We start from the raw sequence: 20,414 nt of genomic DNA on the forward strand, positions 1-20,414 counted from the left end.
TGCATAACAAACAAGACACATAATGGCAGGTGACATTGTGTTGTATTGTGTGTGTGTGTGTGTGTGTGTGTGTTCAGCTTGGAATTCATTCTAGGTTAAAGTTGGTCCACTCATGCTGCCAAATCAACACGAAAGGCACAAAGAGTGCCATGTTTTGTGTAATTTGGGCTTAGAAGTATAATGTTGTCATTCTGTTGGTCAACGCAAGTGACACACTGAGCTAAGTTCATGGGAAGGTTCTGTGCATTCAGAAACCAAAAATTTCAGGCAAGAATGACAACCTGGGGCATCTGTGAAACATTCCAAGTGTAAAGTAATGGAGAGACAAAATCAGATCCATTAAGTTCTTGAAGGCTGATCCATGCAACTTAGATTTTATCATACTGTAGAAAGCCATTGAGCTGGCCTTTCATATGCCATATAGTCTTTGGAAGGTGACTTAATCTCTTGATTATTTGAATCCTCAACTAGGTAGTGTGTTTGTGCCCAAGACCACAGAGAACTTTTTGTATGAGATGAGTAAAGTTGTGGCCAGAGAAGAATGGGACCTGAGCTTCATTCTTTAGATCTCAGGTTTTGGAAAGAAAGGTGTGGTAATACACACCTTGAATCTTGGCATCACTAGATGCAGAAGCAGGAGAATCCTGGGACATGTTCGTCCTAGCCTCGAAAATTGTGGAGCTCCAGTTTTGGTGAATAACTAAGGAGAATACTTGACATCAACTTCTGGCCTTTGCCTGTACACGAATGTTCACACGCAACACACATACACACACACACACACACATACACACACATTCACACTAAAATCAAGCCCTTTAGATCCAGTAATATTTTGGACAAAACTAAGTGCATTGTGTATCTGGATAGTCATGAGTACAGGTGGATCCATGATTGAGTCATTGTGAGAATTCACCAAAAAGGAACAAAAAAGTGTTTTCCAAATTGGAAATACTGGTGATTATTATCTTTTGTAGAAAAATCCTGCAGTGTTGATTAGCAGGATTATCATTTAATAAGCCAGAAATCTGGAATGTGGAGATGCTATGTGCTTCCTGTTTTATAGCACAGTGAAGAAAGAGAGGAAGAGCTAGGAGTGAGAACCTCATCCATCTGACTCCCTGGCTCCAAACCTTCAATTAACTATAAATTAAATAAGTTGCTTCCCCAGATGAGGAATTGGTGGCGGTGGTGCCTTTAACAGAGATTACTGGCTTTGCTGGGAAGTGATGGGTGTGATTTAGACCTTCCTTGGCTGCTGCTGAGTTAGCAATTGTTCCTTATCCCAGACAGGCCAGTGGCTAGCAGCTAATTCACCAGGGGCCATCCCTACTGATTTGTTCATCAATAACCCATTACCTCTGCCATTGTAAATATCTCAGAAAGAATGTGACTTTCTAAAAGAATACAGAAGCACACCCAGGGAGCTTCCTGTCCATGGTCTGTATTTCTTTAAAAAAAAAAAAAAAGGAAAGAAAGAAAAAAAGAAAAGAACACATCCTTGCTGACATCCCATCCCATGACAAAAGGTCACAGATGCCTAGTGGACTGATAGAAGATAGGATCTTTCCATAGGGTCCTGTCACAGTTAGTATCTGCAGTGCACTAGGGCAGAGGTTGCTGTAAAGGATGTGTCTGCCTCCTGGAACACAGATCAGCACGGGACTGGATGCACATACACCCACAGCAAACTTGTCTGCAAATCTCAGTCTCAGAACTAGAGAGTTTGACTTAATAGATTTGGATCCAAGCCTAGGAATGTGGATCCATTTTAAGCCAATGGTTCTGGCCTTCTGATAAGAGCAGAGAGTGGAGAGCATTGATGAATGAGGTACTCTCGTTCAAGAATCGAAGGTGAACCATAGCCTCGTGTTGAGTGCTAAGATACAGCAGAATGGCTTGCAGCCTCTAACCTCAAGGTCCTCAAGATTAGCTGTGAAACAAATACAATGGCAGGTGAGAACACATAATAAGAAGTCACCTGAGCTGCCCCCTGTGCTTTTAATCCGGCAAGATAGCCCTGGCCATATGAGAAACATTTCAAGTCAGTTTTACCCATATAATCCCTGATCCACCCATACTCCAAAGACATTATTTATTTTTATTATTATTGTTGTTGTTATTTGTATTTATTATTATTATTATTACTATTATTATTATTATTATTATTATTATTATTGTAATTTCTTTGATTTTTTCTTTACAACTTCATGATGCAACCCCTGACAACTTCTGTGATTCTAACAGTGTTTTTGTTTGTCTTGGGTGTTTGTTTGTTTGTTTGTTTGTCTGTTTGTTTTAGCAAACAGAAGTTTCTTACTGGTCTTACCCTGGATGGCTAAGACAGACTTTGTGTTCAGCCACTGTAGATATAAGATAATATTCGATATTACTCTCTCTGTCTTGTATGTCCCAGATTGCCCTTGTAGAGGAATAAATGTCACAAAAGCACCTTACAAGTGGCACCTTAGTCTGTCTTTATAGTATACTCAGAAAATCCCTATTCCTCCTTCAACAAACAGAGGCTTTATGGCTAGAGCAGACTCACACAAATGAGCCAAGGAGGGGTGGAGATTTCTCATTTTACTAAGTACAAAGGACTTTTCTATGTCTTGATTAAAGTATAGCTTGGATGGGGTTTATTTTTCTGGCTGCATGTCTTTTGTTACTAACTCATTGAGCCAAAATGATATTGCCCATACATACATGGGAATGGGCCATCACTGGAGCAAGGGAAATCTACTAGTGACCCCATTCTCAACAAAGGAATGATTTTCCCTCCTGAGCAGTCATCCATTGCCTCTAGCTCCCTACTTAGGACTGGGTCCTGGAAAGAAATGCCTATCTATGCACAGATCTCTGTTTGACCTGTTACTATAAATTCATGAGTAAAAGAAGCATTCACACTATGTCTACAAGAGAGCATCTTAAAACATCCCTTTCCTTCCTCCAGAGGGATTTTGTTTTCCTTTTGGAATGGAATGAACTTCCATCAAGAGCATTCAGGACTCAAAAACAAGCATCTTTTCAATTAAATTCATGAGCTACCTTCAAGGATCTCTGGACAAGATAAAGGAATATTTAATATGAAAGAATAAAACCTTTAAAGGTACAGATAGAAGAAAAACAAACTTCCTATGGTGAAGAAAGTTACAAATAAATAATTTCTAAGAGTTGAGAAAAATAGGCAAAATTTTTTTTAAAGCTGAAAATATTTTGCTATCAAAATTGGATAGAAATCATGAGTACTTAAAAAACAAACTTAAATAAATTCTCAGAACATAAAGCAAAATGACAGATATGCTGGAAGCTTATGTATATTCAAAAACAGAAGTATGAAAATAACATGTTTCAAAAGTAAATTATAGTAAAATGAGAGGAAATTATCCAAAAATAAGATGTCCATTCTATAATTGAAAGATGTGTTTGGTATTGTGTGTCTATTATAAGCTGAGAAATGAAAGAAAGGAAGGGGAAAGAGAAGGGCACAAAGAGAGGGGAAAGGCAAGATCCTACCCAAGGGACCTCACTATGACAGTCCAGATTGTCCAAGTCATGAGCAATGAGGAAATGCCATGAGCAAGGACTAACAGTGGAATACCAGAAAATACAGTTACATTAGCATGGTCAAATATGAGGAAATTGTAGATCCATGTCAACATTTTTTAAGAAAATAAATGACTTCAAACTTAGCTTTCTATCTCTAACCAACACATAAAGTTTTTTATTTTTTTTAAACATCAGAAATTTAAGCTTTAAAAATATTGAAAACTACTCACAACAAAACCTATTATGCACCATTATTGAGAAAACTATGCCAAGGTGAGTATCCACAAAATGGTGTTGTAAAGCAAGAGCTGCATGTGTGTGAGGCTGTCCACCTGGGATCTCAGTGCTTTCAAGGATAAGGCAGGTAGGATCCACAGCTCAAGACTTACCTGAACTACACACTGAACCACACCCTGACCCAAATGAGAAGGAAGAGAAAGGATGTCAGCAGAAGAAAGAGGAAATGAACAAGGAAGAGTATGAGAAAGCAACAGACCCAACACAAGACTGATGAAGAGTGATGGTAATTTATCCCAGACCTAGAAACCAGGCACAGGGAGAAAGCTGATTAACATGCTCCTCTGTGTGTGCAGGGAGTGGGTGTGGGGGTGATTGCTGCTTATTCTGATTGTTGTTGTTGCTGCTGCTGCTGCTGCTGACACCTTACAGAGGGAAATGTCTGAATAGCTTTTCATCACATTTGAAGGATGGAGCAAACATGCAAAGTACTAAGTCACTATGGATTTTATGTTGAAAGCCAGGACAAAGGTGTTGTTCACCAACAGGGGCTGAAGATGAAGGAAAATACAGAGGCAAACACATGTAGCTCTCAATCAAAAGTACCTGGAACACTGACCCCATCCCAGGAACAGACATGTTAGGGGGACTCTGCCCATGATCAGGTGAAATTGTAGTGACTAATTATGTAGCAAAGATTCCATTGCTGGCTCTTTCAAGCAAAACTATGTCTCTCTCTACCATGCCACATGTCAGGTAGAAACTCATCAATCAGAATGATATTTATAATAACAGGATTGAAAGTAGATACCTACAAACCTGCAGTCTTGAAAATGAAGACTTCATCAAAAACAAAACAAAACAAAACCTATGAATGTTCCTGGTTTCTTTGCTTTTTTATTTTGCTTTTTTTTTGTTTTGTTTTGTTTTTTTTTACTTAATTATATCAGTGGTGGTTTGAATGTAATGTCTCCCATAGTCTTAGGCATTTGAACATCACTGTCTTTGACAGTGGTATTTGAGTAAGCTTGGAAGGTGTAGACTTGCTTGAGGAAGTATGTCACTGGGTGGGGTTTTTGGTTTTCTATTTTAAATCTCCCTGCTTCCTCCTATGGTTTGACACTTGAGGTCTCAGCTCTTAGCTTCAGTCCCAGCCACCATGTCTGCTACCTGCTGCTATGTTGGCCCTATCATCATGGGACCTCTGGAAACATGAGCCCAAATAATCTCTCTCTTCTGTGAGTTGCCTAGTTATGATATTTTAACACAGTAATGGAAATGTAACTAATATAACATTTAATCAAATCTTATTTGATTTTTTACAAGTGCCTTAGTTAAGGTTTTACTGCTGTGAACAGATACCATGACCAAGGCAACACTTAACAAAACAACATGTAATTGGGGCTGGTTTATAGGTTTAGAGGTTCGTTCCATTATCCTAAGGGCAGGAGCTTGGCAGCATCCAGGCAGGCAAGGTGCAGGAGGAGCTGAGTGTTGAACATCTTGTTCCAAAGGCAAATAGAAGACTGGCTTGCAGGCAGCTAGGAGGAGGGTCATAAAACCCAAGCCCACAGTGACACACTTCTTCCAACAAGGCCATACCTCCTAATAATATCAGTCCTTGGGCCAAATATATTCAAACCACCACAAGCTTATCGTAAGAAAACATCTACAGTAGAAATCAAATATGATAATATATGCTCACACAGAACATTTTTCTACACGTACTCATAATTCAGGTTTCCTTTTCATTATCAGGTATAGAGCACTACATAAAAGGAGAGCAGTCTCCAGTATTATTGTACTTAGACTTGTCTGTGATACAGGTTGATATTGTTAACCTGGATCTTTCTACTGAAGGGCTCTTACAGAAAAGGGGCTTGACAGATTAGAACTAGTAAAATACTCTTTGGAGCAGAGCATGTTTGGTACTGGCATTGCAAGCATGCAAACTTAGGTTTGATTCTCAATTCCTACATTAAAAGGTCAAGTGCACTGGTGCCCTTTAATCCCAGGGCTGGGAGGCAGAATAGGTGTGTCACTGGGAGCTCACTGGCCAGGCAAATAAGTTCAGGTCAGTGAGAGATACTGTCAACAAAAAGGAGGAGGAGGAGAGGGAGGGAAGGGAGGGGGAGAAAAGGGGAGAGGGAGAGAAAAGAGGACAAAAGGACACCTTGTCTAAGAATAATGATGAAGAAGAAGAAGAAGAAGAAGATGATGATGATGATGATGATGATGTAAAAGTTACCTAAACAACTCTGGCATACACTTGTGTGTGTGTGTGTGTGCGCACACACACAAGGAGCATTGACAGAACACACAGGGCAGGAAAGAGAGGAACTGACATCTGTAAAACTAGAAAGGATGTTCCAGTTATCCCAATGGCCGCTGCTAATGTTTGCTTCAGTGTTACTCAGAGGCAGGCACTATGCTGCGGCCCTGAATGGATTTCTTCAATGCTCAGCTCAAACTTAAGTACCTAGGACTTTTTACAGAGTGAGAATCCAGAAACAAAGAGGGAGGTGGTGAGTAGGGCGGCCCCTGTTGTGCTTGCTGTTGTGCGAGGCGTTATTCTGGAGCCGTTAGCATCTGCAATTTAGAAACGGTGTTTGAGGCAGATGAATTATACCCACACCACCGCTCTCGGAAGCAGAGAGCAGGCATGTGCTGTCCTGCATGGTATTTCACAGGCCTGGTAACTTGTTCATTAGTATGTAAGTTAATGTCATCTTATTCCCTGACACGGGGGAAAAGATGGGAAACGGACACGGCTCTCAGTTTCCCAAGCGTCAACCGGGCGGGAGCTGTTCAGCAGCCCGAGTGCTGGGAGACGCAGAGAGGATAGATTGACTTTCTGAGCTGTGAAAACTGGAGAAAGTTCAATACGTCAGCTGTCAGCACAGGGTCCCTCGCAGGCTCAGGAATTTCAATTTCAAAGTACAAGAGATTGAGATCTGGAAACACAAGATCATCAAACGCTAATGATTCCTGAAGTCTGCTAGGGGCGTGGAAGCAGGTGGGCCGCGAAGGCTTGCAGAATATAGGAATGAGCTGAGAGCTTCTTGCACTGGATTAATTCTGTGGGCGTTTGAAGGAGAGGAGGCAGCCTGATGGGAAGGAGTGCCCCTCCCCAAGATATTTCAAAGGCCTAGGAAAGGGCTCTTATTCATGCCTGCTCTGGTCTCTACTGCTCCCTGGTGAATAGATGAATATCCAGGAAGACAGAATTCCTGAAAAGCCAGGTGACCTTCAATGGACAGGCAGCTCAAGGTGTCCATTAAGGAATAAAACCTGGCTTCACAAAATGGCTTTCTCACACACTATCTATCTGTATTGTTTAGCTTTAGTGTGTGTGTGTGTGTGTGTGTGTGTGCGCGCGCGTGCACGCACACGCGTGTGTGTACATGTGTGTACATGTATGTACATGTCTGTAGATCAGAAGAGAGCCTCAGGTATTACATGGATACTGTGTGTGGAAACTGAGATTTTCATGCCCATGTGGCAAACACTTGACTGACAAGGATGCTTTCTATTAAGGTAAAAGTTCTCTAGGGCTAACAGATTTCAATTGCTCCTCTTGACCCACTTTAGTACATGTGGCCACTCATGTTACTTGTGTTAGCTTAGGACTTCACGAAGGTCATCCTGACTGTTAAGTGAGTGCCCAGATCTTGCCACCTCTGCTTCTCACCTCTCCAGAGCAGGGACTACAGTGAATGCCACAATGCCTCTCATTGGCCTGGAGATATTATCTCAGGTCCTTGTGCTCTTATGGCAGCAAATGCCTTACCAGCGTAGCCATCTCCCCAGCCCATGGTTAAGTTTTCAGTTCTCGAAAGGCGGGAGTATTCATCCCGATTCTCCTAAGCCAGCTGTGCATACAGATGTCAATACTGTGCCCTTTGCTCCTCAGATGGACTCTAGATTGCTTTGCTAATTCTTTTTTTTTTTTTTTTTTTAATCTCAGATTCCCGGACATTGTTGAAAGCATCTCATGTCTTGCTATTCTAGAACAGACAACCAAAAGTATACATTGCCAGATTTCCTTTAGGGGTCATAAGCAGGCAGCATTGATGCAGGGTGACAGAAATCAGAAAAAAATGTTTCCCTTTGTGAGGACAGGGGGTATGGCTGCTGACCAGTGGGGTCTGTGAGAATGCTTACCTGGATAAATAGGAATGATTTTTGAATTGTTCTTGATGTAAGCTACACCAGTGGTCACATGGACAAAATAGTACCAAGATGTTCAGTTGATCTCTGTATTAGCCCTGTAGAACATCTGCCTTAAGAAACACATCCTAGCTGAGGATGGCTCAGTCTTCAAAGAGATTGCCACATAAACCTGAGTAGCTGAGTCTCGATACCTGGGATCCACATAGCAGGTCAGGAATGGTGGCACATACCTGCAGTGCCAGTTGTAGAAGCACGGATAAGAGGATCCCTGGGGCTTACTGGCCAGCCAGCCTAGCCCTCTGTGAGCTCTAGCTTCACTGACAGTCCCTGTCTCAAAATGAATGTGAAGAGCAAGTGAGGGAGATACCAACATTGACCTATGACACACACATGCATACACACACATGCATACACACACATGCATGCACACATAGAATGTGTTATGGTTTGGACGATAATAAAATAGGCCATCACATTATTTGCCGGAGTCTCTTTTAAATCAGAAACCTGTGCAGTCATGTGCTTCCTGCCTCTCTAGTCCCCTTTGCAATTATGCACTAAGTAGGGCTTCCAGGTTCTCTACATGGGAACCTCAGTTCCAACTTGCAAGAGGAGCATCATCTGACTCTGTAATGTCTCTGTATTTGAGTCCTATTGCCTGACAAAATCTGTACAGTTTCTATTACCACCTCTAAGACAGCGCATCAGGTGACATAAACCCCATCCCATTCACATGTCCTAACTCAGTGCTAAGAAGATTTCTACTCAGAATCAAGTGGTCCCAAAGTTCTGAGCAGAGAATAGAAGACCATCAGGGTTCACAATGACACTGCATCTGTCTAAAATCCTATCAACTATTCCTTTCTCAGAAGAACTGTCATCCCAGACACCGTGAGAGCCAGCTGTGGCCATGGGCATAGTGAGGAGTTTCGGTTGATGTTGAGGTCACTTGCAGTTAAATAAAACTGTCAATCTTTCCATTTTTTTTCCATCTGACTTTATGCAGGTGGCAAGTGTCTGTCTCCCAAAAGTTCAGAAAAATACAGAGATTCAAATTAGGTGCAGACCCATACCATCAGTTAAAAAGAAAATGGGGGCTCCTGGTTTTCCAGGTGCTGAGACTTTTACCCTAAGAAGCCAGAAAAGGAAATAGATCAGGGACTTCTTAATTCACAAAAAAAGCAGAAATGCACAGAAGAAAGTTGGGAGTGAGAAACAGTCAGGAGCGGAGGGGAGGGAAGGGTAGAAGAGATGCTTGTCAAACAGGTTGAAAGCTGAGCAAGAACAGGAGATTTGAAGCGGCCAGAATGTCTGCATCCATTTAAGAGCAGGGAGTATGCTAAGTTAGTTAAAGAAAGTCATCCTCAGGCATTGGAAAAATTCAATTTTCATCACAGCCCTGATGACATTTCCTTTAAGCACCAGATTCAGCAGAGAGATACACCTTCAGGGGAAATTTTTTTTCCTCTCTCTCTACAGTCAGAAGGCCAGATAAGGAAACCCAGTTAAATGCTCTCTTTTCTGCTATGCAAATGTTCTCCCACAACACTAACAAGATAAATATATTTCTGTGAGATACCAAGTTTTCAGAGTCATGAGTTTATTTGTGAAGGTTTCTAGCCATGCTTTGCCTTGTAGCTAAAATTTTTTAGAATAACTTTTATTTATTCTTTGACAATTTCATACATATATACAGTGTATCTTCATTATGCTCACCTCCAACTCCCGCCTTTCACTGAGGTCCCCAGATAGTCTCTCAACATGTCACTCTCTTTTCTTTATTTCCTTGCCATATATGTGTTTGTGGGTGAGTGTATGTGTATGTTCATGTGTGTGTGTGTGTGTGTGTGTGTGTATGCATGTATGTGTGTATGTTCATATCTGTATGTGCTTATGTGTGTTCATGTCTCTGTATATGTGTTCCATCTCTGTATGTATGTGTGTGCTTGTGTGTTCATCTCTTTCTGTGTGTCTATACATGTTTGTGTATGTTTATGTGTAAGTGCACTTGTATGTTTTCATATCTCTCTCTCTCTCTCTCTCTCTCTCTCTCTGTGTGTGTGTGTGTGTGTGTGTGTGTGTGTGTGTGTGTGTGTGTGTGTTTAACCTGCAGAGTTCAATGACCACTACCTAATGCAATGCTGGCTGATCTTACTGGCTAAATTCTGTGTGGTCCCGTGCAGGTGACCATAGCTGTAGTGAGCTAATGAGTACATTGGCCAAATCAGCACATTCTCCAGTTATGTGTATCTGCATTGTTAAAATTTTTAAATCATTTTCCAATGAAAAATCTATGTTCAAAGCACAAGGGCTAAGAGGTGGAGACTTGGTCTTCTGCTCAGAACAGGACTTGTGGGGACAAACATACCATGGGAATGTCTAAGCCATGTGTCTGGGTGAATTCACTTCACTTTCCCCATTCCTTCCACTCAGGCACATAAAGTGGCTAGAGACACAGCTATAAAAACAACTAGTGTAAGGTGACTTGGTTGGGGACAATATCTGATTACCCACCATCCACACCTGCAGTCCTTCCACTTTCCACGAGTCCATGGCTAGCTAAGGAAATACTAGGAGAGCATCCCTTGGTAAATAGCGACACTTGAGCTGATGTTGTCCTCTAGTGTCCATAGACAGGTGTGTACACATATATTCCCATACCCAGTGCACATGCACATACACATTTGCACATTCAAAATTATAAACTCTGCACTCACAGACATAGGTGGAATCCCAGCTTCCTACAAGTCTCAGTTTTGCTTTGTACAAGAAGTGGACTTAGTGACACCTTAGCCTCAGGCGACTATGGGTACAGAACTTAGCACAGCACTGGGAACAAAGGCAAAGCCTTCGGGTGTGCTACCTGCTTATGAGTTTCCACTGCAGCCAGAACAAATCACCAGACGTTTGGAAGTGCAAAACAGCAGATACACCATCTACAGATCTAGAATATAGAAGTGAGCAGTGAGCTTCAACTGAGCACAGCCAAAGCACCACCAGTATGGCCGTGCCCCCTACATAGGCTTCAATTTATTATTTCATTTTTATAGGGGTAACTTTGGTTCTTGCCCTTGCTTCTCCTCATCTTCAAAATAATAGCATAGGAGCATACCATTTTAACACATATATATTCCCTCCTTCCCTCCCTCTGTCTGTGTCTGTCTGTTTCTCTGTCTCTTTCTTACCCAGTCTGTCTCATTCTCACACACACATATACGCTTATACACACACTCATACACTTATTCTCTCTCTCCCTCTCTCTCACACACACTAACACACACACACTTATTCTCTCTCTCTCTCTCTCTCTCTCTCTCTCTCTCTCTCTCTCTCTCTCTCTCTCATACACACACATAAACACACACACACACACAAACACACCTTCTACCATATCTCTACCCTTTTACTTCAGACTTCTTTTAGTGAGGTCAGATAATGCAAGTCACCTCACTATTTTTTTTTTTATCACAGGTCCTGGTAATTACAGCATGGAGGTACCTAAGGTCTGTTGCATTCATCCTACTATAGTGGTTATTGCTTTAAATTTGCCTATTACTTTTATTTATGTATATGAGGGAACATTCCATAGTACACCCACGGTGATCCAAGGACACCCTGCAGGAGTCTGTCCTCCTATTGTGTGGTCCCATTCCAGTTGTCAGTCTTGACAGCAAGCATCTTTACCCACTGATGCTTACCCTTATTCAGAGATTGACTTTACCCAAGACGTGTGCATCAAGTATGCAATGCTTCTTCTCTGTTAAACTGCATGTCTCTTTGCCCATCTATTTTAGTGTATTAGTGTGCTCATTCAGTACCAGCTCCAGAATCTCTGTGCACACACTGTGCTTGTGACTGTCAGCTGTTAAAACTCACACCAGAGGGAAAGATCTACAGCACAGCACCCTCCACATTTCTGGCTTTGTCTTACAGGAGTCAGCGTCATTTAACAAAGCTCTAGTGAGGAAATAGAAATCAAATATATTGAGGCAGGATGAGCGACGGGGAATGGGAACCAGGCATTGCAGATCCAAGAGAGATTCTTAGCAAAACCCAGTAATTTGGCCACAAACTACATAAGGGGCCCCGCTTCACCTGGCAGCATAGCTGTCTTTGCAGAGTTCCCACTCCAAGGTCACAATTGCCCTCGCTGCCCTCCTCTTTGCAGTGAGCTTAGGGAGAAGAAGGAAATTACCTCCGCCAGCAAGGCCCCTTGAATTGCTCGATGCTCTACTGTGAGCCACAGCCTGTTCCACAGGTAATTTCTCCAGGACAGCCTCAGATTAGAGGAAAGTGATTGCATCTGCTAGGGTCTGTCTCCCCTTGTGGGTGTGCACTTCCTCTCTCTTGGCCATACTTCTTTGCAAACGCATGCGCCACCGAGACAAGAAGAATAACCCTGAGAGCCTGGAGAAAACCAAACCAGAAGGCATGTTGAAGTGTCGGAATGGGTGAACGCTTGGATTTGGCACCAAAACTATCTTCTCTATTTGTTTTGTTTTGTTTTTTGGGTTTTTTTGTTTTTGTTTTTGTTTTTGTTTTTTTTTTACATTTTCAGAGAGGGAGAGAGGTGGGAGGGAGAAAGAGAGCATTGTGTTGTGTGCATGTGGAGGTCAGAAGTTAGCTTTAAGAATCAGTTATTTTTCCCTCTAACTCACGACCTTAAAGATCAAAGTCAGATGGTCCATTACACTAAGCCATCTCATTGGCTCCTCAACAATCACCTCTTCAAATCAAAGTGTTTGGTAATCCATATGTTTTCCATAGAAAACAGAGCAAGTCTTGTCGAGTTGGTGAATCACACAGTCTTTTTCGTCTTAATGCTTACCTTACAGCCTTGGACACACCACAGACAGTGTGTAAGTGTGTAAGTGTGTAAATTGCTTACAAGCACAGGCAATGAAGAGATCTGAGCTACTCACACCTACTTTCGGTTAGTTTTCTTCTCCTCCACTATATGAAGTGGGAAGGAGAAGCAGAGGGGTGAGGAGGGGAGCAGACTGGATGAGAAATCCCCATGAGGTGTGGGAAGTGAAGAGAGACAGAGGGTACCTTCCATCCTTTCACTCCTTGCTTAGGGGAGACCTTGGGAGTCATACAGAGGGAGATTTCCCGTGCAATGGCTCAGCTCCCTGTGTCATACTGCACAGCCAACACCCCTAGAGCAGCACAGAGACTTAGACTCATTTCCACTTCAAGATACCACTGGGCCACAGCATGTTCACTGCAAGGGATGATACTCAGAATCACTTTCATGAACAACTGAAGTATGCCATGGGGGAAGACAAGACTGAGAGGGGAAGAGGGACCCTCAGAATGTAACCACCTACACTCCCTCCCTCATACCCCATCCTTGTACAAGGGACCCTGATTATGCCACCGGCATAGACACAATTGTGTTTTTTTACCCATGATTAATTTCTCCAACTAACTACTCCACAAAAGCCCAATGCTGTTAGTTAGTTAGTTAGTTAGTTAGTTAGTTAGTTTGTTTGTTTGTTATCTAGTTAGTTAGTAGTGTGAGACAGGGTCTCACTCTTTAGCTTCAAGCTCATCTGGACCTTACTACATATCAGACTGAATTTAAAATTTAAAAGCTTACCTGAGTTTTCAGATTGCTAGATTCACATGAGTATGCAACTACACCTGGCTAGTCACTGCAGCCCTATATCAAACAAAGATAAAGTGTTTGTCTAGTTTTTGCAATGTCAGAGATTTAATCTCTAGCAACAGAAAAAATAAATGCTAAGTCAATTAAAACACAATTCCAAATGGCTCCTTAGGAAAAGGAACTCGCTGCCAAAGCTGATATCCTGAGCTCAGTTTTTTTAGACCCACATAGAAGAAAGGGACAAGTGACTTCCACAAGTTGTCCTCTGACTGCCACATGCTCATAGTGACGCATGTCCCACCCCCTGCACACTATAAATTAAAAAATATGTAAAATAAAATCTTTAAAAAGGTAAAAAAATTCATCTTTCTCACTTTGCTACTTGAGAAAATGATTGTAATCTGGAACACACTAAGACAAATAAACAAACAAAAAACCCATCAGGATCAAAGGAGTAAGAGTCCATCCCCCTTGGGTACCAAAGTCTGGGATTGGGCTGGGGCAATGATGCTCAGTGGCCATCCATCATCCCACTGTGTAATAATGCCCAGGATGGGGCTGGGGGAATTCTTAGCAGCATGAGTCCATTGCACAGGGTACCAGTGAGTAAGATGATTCTCATCAGGTAAAAGGTGTTTGCTGCACAAGTAAGAGGACTAGAGTTAATACTTCCAGAACACACATAAAAGCCAATGGGTGTGTTGGCTCACCTGTAATGCAGAGGCAGGATCCAGACAACGTAAGTAGCTGTAATGTCCAAAACAGCAAGGTTCAGGGTCAGCAATAGAGGCTGTCTCAATGAATGAGGTGCAGAGAGATCCAGGATAACACCTAAATGCAATCTCTAGCTTTCACATGCACAAATGTGCATGTGCACATACACACATGCACAAGCATGTACATGCACATATTACCACATTCACAAAAATGCATACATACATATGGAAAACAAGAAGGAAAAAAACAAATTAAGATGAACCATAATGTTTCTATCCTTCTTAAATCCAGCATTCTACCAATTACAAGCTATTTTACAGATGGTCACAAGAGAAAAAATGTCACAATAGTGCACGGCTACTAACCTGCATTCTCATTTCAGAGATGGGAAAAGGTGGGGACATAAAGAACAATTTAAAATCATTTAAAATCAACAACATAGAGTAAAATTGATGTGAAAGGCAAATAAAATTAGATCTCAGATTCCCAGCCCATAAAAATGATATTCTGGATGGATCAAGGGCCTTCCCATAAGGAAAAAAAATCTGTAAAGTATTTTGTATGGAAAAAAATTAAAATAAAGTAAAATACCAGAGAAAAATCAAAAGGCAAACCACAGCTGGGAGGAGAAATTTGTAACATAAAGCAAAGAGTGGATTTGTCCTCGGAATATAAAGGAATCTTACAGATCAATAAGAAGAGTGGAACAGCCCAGAAAGGGGAGAGAGAGAGAGAGAGAGAGAGAGAGAGAGAGAGAGAGAGAGAGAGAGAGAGAGAGAGAGAAGAAGGAGGAGGAGGAGGAGGAGGAGGAGGAGGAGGAGGAGGGAGGGAGGGAGGGAAGGAGGGAGAAAGGAAGGGAGAGAGAGTAGGGATCCAGAGTAGCCTGCAGAGTAGTGGGAAGAAGCATGGCCTCCTCTGTAAGCAGAACCAATGTAGATTGAGGCAATGATACGCCCCACAAGAGGGAGAACTGTCAAGAAAGAATGTGTGGGAATCCAAGTCGTGCATACTGTGAGGACAAAGCCCTGGTGCTGTCACACACTAGTATGGTGGTTCATGGAATATTTGAAGGCATTCATTTCTGACACAAATACATCTTTATTTTAAAAATAATGTGTGTTTGTATGTGTGTGTGGCTCACAAATGTATGTTTGTGTGCACACACATGTCCATGTGGTTGGGTATACTTGCATATCGATCACACTGCTCAACTTGTTTTATTCTTTGAGAGAGAGTTCCTCATTGGACCTGGAACTTAGTGACCCAGGACATAAAGGCTCTTTAGAGAAAGTAGGGCTTGAGATTATTATAGCTTGGCCTCACTTTCTGCCTACTTTCTGCTCGCTGCTCAACTAACAGTACGTGGAAGCAAGGAGGCATAGCTGTACATGCAACCCAAGCTAGGCCGAGGTAGCCATGACGCCAGGCCTTTCTCTCCCTGAGCGACTGTATCCCATAAGCTGTGAGCCGAAATTAATGGTTCTTTCCAGGCATGCATTGCTTCTTTCATGTACTTGCTGAGCCAATGCTCACAGCACAGCCACTGCTGTGAGTAAAGTATCTGATAAAATGCTAGAGCTGGCTTTGTTTGTATTTCTAACGCAATTTAACAATACATCAGAATAGTGTCTAAACCCTGTGAAGCCTAGGGGAAGGCTTCGTGGGGACTTCCTCTGTTATCTTCTCGACTTTCCTGCAAATCCCAAACAACAAAAGAAAATGCTTTCAAATAATTTAAAATGACACAAGTGAGCCAGGAACAGATAGCTTAGTGTTAGGGCTCTTGCCTAGCAAACACAAAGGCTGGGGTTCGGTTCCGAGCTCCTACCCTTTCACTTATATAAACTGAATTAAGATGATGATCTCAGTGCCTTCCCAAATCTCTGAAAGGACATAATAAACATGAGGCAATTCAAGGTGCTAAGGAGAGTTTTCTTTGTCCTTCCAGAGGATCCAGGTTCAGTTTCCAGTATCCACACCAAGCAGCTCATGACAATCTGTGGTCTACCACCTCTCCTGGCTTCTGTGGGCAACTGCATAGATGTGCCAAACACACGTACATATACAGATACATGCACATAACTACAATAAATATAAAATATAGGACATAAGCAAGCTTGATTAGGAACACAGGCATGATTCTGTGTGTGCAAACAGTTCAAAGGCAGAGAAAGCGGGCAAGATAATAGTGACAAAGTGACTTCAGGACACTTTCCATCTCTAGAACTGAGGGAATCAAAATGGTGATGTGCCCTGGTTTCCCTTTAGTTGCTTTGGTAAAACACCCTGGCCAAAGGAAAATTGGGGCTTGGGGATGAAAGGGTTAATGTTCCAGGAAGCAGTCCATATTAGCAAGTAAGACACTGTCACAGAAGCTTGACCCAGCTGGTCACATCACACACTGTGAAGAGCTAGAAACAGATGCACACATGTTTGCTTCCTTGCTCCCTCGCTTGCTTGCTCGCATACTCACTTGTTTGGTCCCTTCCTTGTGCCCACCTCCATTTTTCCATCTATATACTTCAGAGTCCCCTGTCTAGGAAATAATGTTCCCTCTAGCAGTGTGTGTCCTCTCATATAACTTAATTTAATTAAGACAAGCCCCAACAGACATATCCACAGAGTAACCCAATACAAATCATCCCTCATTGTGATGGTTTGTATATGCTTGGCCCAGGGAGTAACACTATTTGAAGTTGTGACCTTCTTGGAGTAGGTGTGTCACTATGGGCATGGGCTTTAATATGCTTACCCTAGCTGCCTGAAAGCCATTATTCTACTAGCAGCCTTCAGATAAAGATGTAGAAATCTCAGCTCCTCCTGCACCATGTCTGTCTGGATGCTGCCATGCTCTCAACTTGATGATAATGGACTGAACCTCTGAACCTGTAAGCCAGCCCCTATTAAATGTTGTCTAAGTGTTGGCTTGGTCATGGTGTCTGTTCAAAGAAGTGAAACCCTAAGATACTCATTTGGACTGTCTTCTCAGGTAATTATAGGTTGTGTCAAGTTGACAATCAAGGCTAAGCAGTACAGGACACAAAACTATCTTTTCTTTATGGTGATAACACTTGTCAAATGAGTTTGGTGACTGTGACCGTTAATCGTGGCTGTCAACTGGACCAGATCTGAAATCAACTAAGAAATAAGATGCTGGCCACATCTGCAAGGGACTTTCTTGGTCAGGTCATATCATCCAGAAAGACCTACCCTAAATGTGGGTCTCATCACAGCTGGTAGTCCAGATATGAAAGTGTGTTTGCCTTCCCATCTTCCTGACATATTCATCTGCTCCATTTTCCAGGGAATGCACGCTGCTGCTGCAGCTTCGGCTATGGCTGCTGCTGCTGCTGCAGTGACTGCTGCCCTTGCCACGGCCACCGCTACAGCTATCAATGTCACCGCTCTTCCTCACTGACATCAGAATTCAGCTTCTTCAGGTTTCCAACACAAAGGCAAGTGCCTCTTCAGAAACCCTTCAGTCTCTAGTATCAGGAGGGACACTGAGATGTCCAGCCTCATGGACTGAGTAGCTGCCCGATTGTTGGTCCCCCCTGCATGCAGCCAGCCAGCCACGATTGCCCTACCCAGACAGCACTGTAGAAGCCCACTTAACAAACTCTTATGGCTCTGTTCCTCTGGAGGCCCTGACTTATGCAGTGTGTGTATTGGTATTTATTATTCACTATGCTTGTCTAACTGTAACATAGTCTAAATTAAAAAAGAAAAGGGGACTCAAGAATGAAACCCCAGAGCTAGATCATGTGGTTTGAACCTTGAGCTTGTCACACTGTCACTTCCTGAACCTTCTCAGTTAAATAGAAGAGAAAATAGTTGTCGCATGGTGGTATAGGGACAAGTGACGGTCTTAGCAGAATGACTTTCATAGGTGAGCACATTGTGAATGCATGGGCTATTACTCTCCAACTGTTTCTCCCTGTTCTCTCCCAATATGCATCCTTTACACGCCTCCCCACACAAGTTAATCTCTGTGCCAGTGCTTAGAGCATATGTATTACATGTATATATCAAATGTGGACCTATGGAACTCTATGTTAATAAACATATAGGGTCACTTTATAAACTCATCAGGTGCTTCCATGTGAAAGGCAGCACTCTGGGTTTAGAAGGTACGCAGACGTTTCTCACCATGAAGGAGATAATGTGGAGCTTGGTGGAACCATAGGAGAGAATGACTCAAACTTCCTAAGGCACAAGTGAGTGGCCCACTGTTTCCCCAGGAAGTAGAAAGCATCTGGTAAAATCAGGTGTTTTGTATGTGAACAAATCAGGTGTTTTGTATGGCCTCATGGTTACAGAACTGTCTATTGCCACAGAGAGGAAAAGAAGGCATCCTGGGAATTACAGAGAACAAAAATAGGTTCTAAACTAGAGAAAAGGGAAATCAAATGATCTGGATAAAACCTGTCTTAACTCAATCCTGAGGGAAGAGGGCAGGATTCTGAAAGAAAGACCAGGGCAGAGTGGGGATGGTTTGAAGTATGGCAGAGATGCTTGGAGTACTGCAAGGTATTCTGATAGATCCATAGCTGGAAACAAAAGAAAGAAACATTTCTGTTAATTGCGTTCGCAGCCTTCCCCGCGCTGCTGTCACTCTCTAACGCCAGCGCCGCCTCTGCCTTGCTGAGCTCCAGTCGAAGGAGAAGGGGGGTAAGTAAGGAGGTGCCCATACCATGGTTTGTACAAAGCAGACTGCCCGCAAATCCACCGGTGGTAAAGCACCCAGGAAACAACTGGCTACAAAAGCCGCTCGCAAGAGTGAGCCCTCTACTGGAGGGGTGAAGGAACCTCATCGTTACAGGCCTGGCACTGTGGCACTCCGTGAAATCAGACGCTATCAGAAGTCCACTGAACTTCTGATTCGCAAGCTCCCCTTTCAGCGTCTGGTGGGAGAAATTGCTCAGGACTTCAAAACAGATCTGCGCTTCCAAAGTGCAGCTATTGGTGCTTTGCAGGAGGAAGTGAGGCCTGTCTGGTTGGCCTTTTTGAAGATACCAACCTGTGTGCTATCCATGCCAAACGTGTAACATATGCCAAAAGATATCCAGCTAGCACGCTGCATACACGGGGAACGTGCTTAAGAGTCCACTATGAGGGGAAACATTTCATTCTCAAAAATTTTTTTTCTCTTCCTGTTATCAGTAGTTCTGAATGTTAGATATTTTTTCCATGGGGTCAAAGGTACCTAAGTATATGGTTGTGAGTGGAAACATAGGGGACAGAATCAGGTATTGGCAGTTTCTCCACGTTCATTTGTGTGTGAATTTTTAATATAAATGCAAGATGTAAAGCATTAATGCAAGCAAAATGTTTCAGTGAACACATTTCAACAGTTCAACTTTATAACAATTATAAATAAACCTGTTAAATTTTCTGGACAATGCCAGCATTTGGATTTTTTAAAAAATAATTAAATTTCTAATTGATGGCAACAAAAAAAAAAGGAAAAAAAAGAAACATTCCTGTTGCCTAACACGCCTTCACTGTACCAACTCCAGGAGGCTACAGGGCTGGAGAGATGAGGAGCTTTGGCAGAGGGTGTAGACATCAGCCTTATCAACACTCTGTTGACCACTGCACAAGAGTTCAAATTTCAGTGGTAAAATGAGGTTGGAGAGATGGCTTAGCAAGTTAAGGGCATTTACTATTCTTCCAGGGGTCCCAGGTCGATTTCCAGCATACACATGGCAGTTCAACATCCATGTAACTGAGTTCCAGGGTGTTGGGATTCTGTAAACCCCACCTCTCAGTTACCTGGCAATAGTCAGGTATGCTCTGCCCCAGTGACCTGACACTACAAAAGGGGCTGTTTGACCCCTCCTCTCTCTCTTGTCTCTTGGCTCTTTTGCCTGTCTTGCTCTCCTACCCCTACACCCCTCTTCCCCTTCCCTTCTTCCCCTCTCTCCACATGCTCATGGGTGGCCTGTACACCTCTATTCCTCTTCTCTCTCTCTCTCTCTCTCTCTCTCTCTCTCTCTCTCTCTCTCTCTCTGCCTCTCTTTGCCTCTCTGCCTCTACTACCCTCTTAACTCTCCCATGACCTGAATAAACTCTTCTGTACTATACAGTCCTGTGGCTGATCCCTCAGGGGGAAGGGATTCCCAAC

At 42.6% G+C, this 20,414-nt stretch overlaps 1 pseudogene across 1 annotated transcript; it reads left to right on the top strand.

Annotated features, from left to right (window-relative positions):
• Positions 1-18,981: 18,981 nt before the first annotated feature.
• On the top strand, positions 18,982-19,389 carry LOC308440200 (histone H3.3A-like; annotated as a pseudogene). The gene has a single exon. The product of its transcript is annotated as a histone H3.3A-like (transcript).
• Positions 19,390-20,414: the final 1,025 nt, after the last annotated feature.

The sequence above is a fragment of the Micromys minutus genome (assembly GCF_963924665.1).
Source record: "Micromys minutus genome assembly, chromosome: 31".
Lineage (NCBI taxonomy): Eukaryota > Metazoa > Chordata > Mammalia > Rodentia > Muridae > Micromys > Micromys minutus.